Here is a 2667-nt window from a genome sequence, read left to right on the forward strand (position 1 = left end):
TGGCAGTCCTTTAGTAAATGAGCGAAATAATAAATCATCTCTAAGACAACATGTTTTTCTCTACATACATTTTCGTTCTAACAGTATTTATGTATATGTATACAGAAAACATATTTGAACCCATGAAATAAAATATGAAAGCAAAGCCAAAAACAAAAATGTATATCGTTACCTTTACGAAAGAAATGCAGCAGTTTCCGTTTCCGGCAGTTATTCAACGCTTTCCCACCATTACCACCACCACCACCACCACTACCACTACCAATGCCATATTGTTGATATGAATATTGCAAACCATGTTGGTGATAATAAAATTGCCGCTGGCTATGTGGATGGTAATGATTATGCTGATGGTGATGGCGTGGGTGATGGTGCGGACGATGAAGTTCTCCGCGTTGTTGTTGTGGTGAATGTAAAGATGATTGTGCGTGCGAACGCGAATGGGGTTTTGCCATCGCCAACAACCGGTTGGTGGACAAAGTGCTACGTTCTTGCTGTTCGCTAAAACGCTGCGACATTACTGTTGATGATGATTGTTCCTTGCCGAGTGTGGCAGTGCCAGCAGGCAGCTGATCCCAGGCGCAGCACATGTTACGCATTTTTACAAGTTAATGTGTGTACATATACTTGTATATGTACATAAATATGTAGCTGAATTATTTGCTAACGAACATATTTGGGTACACATGTCTGTACATTAGGGTGATCAAAAAAAAAAGTGAAGTCCTCTAGGATTGTTCCATTCCAGAAAAATATACCCCGGTTTTTTTCATGATAAAATAATAGAAAGGTAATAAAAAAATCATTTAGTTAATTAATAAAAAAAAATTAATTGCTCAAAAGTATTGTTATCTGAGTTGTTTGTGAGTAAATTTTTAATTAAAAAGCTTGAAAACGTCAAAATTGCTAAAAGTGTCTCTCAGCGGTTCTACCTTACTAAATTTGTTTTTTTGTTTGGAACTCATAAAATATTTAGAAGTGCGGGAAAAAATTTATTCGAGGTCAAAGTCGAAAGCATGGTGAATAACTTTTGACCAAGTTGACTTATCGAAATATTACTTCAGACCTTTTTTGTAGAGCATTCAATTTTCTACAAAAATACTCCAAGACCTCTACAGTACAACATATCGTTCGTTAAGTATAAAAATCAGAAGTTAAAAAAAAAATATGAATTTTTTTATAAGGTTAATTTTATGGGAAATTGAAAAGTGCGATGCGGACATTCTTAATATTAATATTAAGGGCTCATATTTTCTGAAACTTATTTTGGCGTCTGAGCGAAACTTTTGAGCACGGTTGCAAGGAAAAAAATTAAAAACTTTCTGAATCACCCTAATGTACTTACATTGTGCAAGCACACACACAGAATAAAACAAAAACACTTCCACTTTTTCAACAAGAAACAAACAAAACACACAACTTGTTGGTACTCAGCTGCAGTTCCCGTAACTATGTACTACTTATAATTTTTTTTTTTGGTTGCTGCTCTTAAACTTACATAGATTCACGCATGTGCAATTTACGCATTTTATTAAGTGCTTGTGTATGTGTTTAAGTAAGAGTGTATGAAAGATGTGCACAAGTATATTTTTTATTGTTGATTGTCGAGCATATTTACACTTTTCTTGGAGTTTTTTTTTTTGCTCAAAGGACACAGCACAAAAAATTACGCTTTCACTTCCAAAATCCACATCAAATGTGCTGTGTTAAATACCTGTGTATCACATCACTATAATAAAATAATCGCACACGTTCTTTGTGAATTACTTTTTCAAGCAGTCAACTGAGCTGGATTTATTTTATTCTCATTTTTTATTTTCCTTTTGACACGTTCACTATTTTACACTTTATCAACTGAAATATGTCATGGCACATCTCTGGCCTTATCGAAAAGAACAACAACACTAAAATGGCATACCCGTACACAAATTAAAAATCAATCATTTCAACGCGGCGATACTAGTTCACCGCCAGCCGTCCGTACAGCGTACCAGCTTGGTTTGACAGCCTTCTTTATGGCTTCTGCGCGGTTCAATGCACCAAAAGCGCGAAATAGGTTTCACCATGGCATATCCAATGAACTATTTTATTTAAGTGAAAAGTAAAAATAGTGAAAAATAATGCCACTTGGTCAGTTGAGAAAAAATGTGCATATGTACGTAGCTTCGAAGTGTAATAAATAACAGCTTATACATATTCTACACTTGCACTTTTTTCTTCATCATATTTCTGCTAATTTAAATACTTGCAATTACCATTTGTATTCATTTTCTGCAGTTCTTCAGCTGCAGACTTGTTTGCAACTTTTTATATTAATTCAAGTAACAACTGCAACTCGCCCCACTTATTCTCACTCCGATTCTCTTCACTTAAGGCACACTTCAATTTCTTTCTTTTTTCTTTAGTATTTAATTTTTTTCTTGCATTCTTTAGTTACAAATTGTTTTCAATCTTTAACCATTTATTAGTTACCGTATGTTTCCGTTCCCGCTAAGCTATTTTTCAAACAATTTTTTTCATAGATATTCCCTTCTACGCTTCGCCGTCAAGACTGAAATTGCAACAGTTCGCCGAAATGAAATCACCAAAGCTGGTTAATTAGCAGTCTGAGTACTATGTAGTTCTCGCCGGCAAGCGTGCCAAAGTCAAATTGCTATGTCTCATATT

At 34.8% G+C, this 2667-nt stretch overlaps 1 pseudogene; it reads right to left on the reverse strand.

The window, feature by feature from the left end:
• Positions 1-172: 172 nt before the first annotated feature.
• On the reverse strand, positions 173-688 carry LOC108355071 (protein bunched, class 2/F/G isoform-like; annotated as a pseudogene).
• Between the last annotated feature and the right edge of the window lie 1979 nt (positions 689-2667).

Source organism: Rhagoletis zephyria, unplaced genomic scaffold (assembly GCF_001687245.7).
Source record: "Rhagoletis zephyria isolate East Lansing unplaced genomic scaffold, Rhagoletis_zephyria_1.1 Rzeph_scaffold_41954, whole genome shotgun sequence".
In the NCBI taxonomy this organism is placed as follows: Eukaryota; Metazoa; Arthropoda; class Insecta; order Diptera; family Tephritidae; genus Rhagoletis; species Rhagoletis zephyria.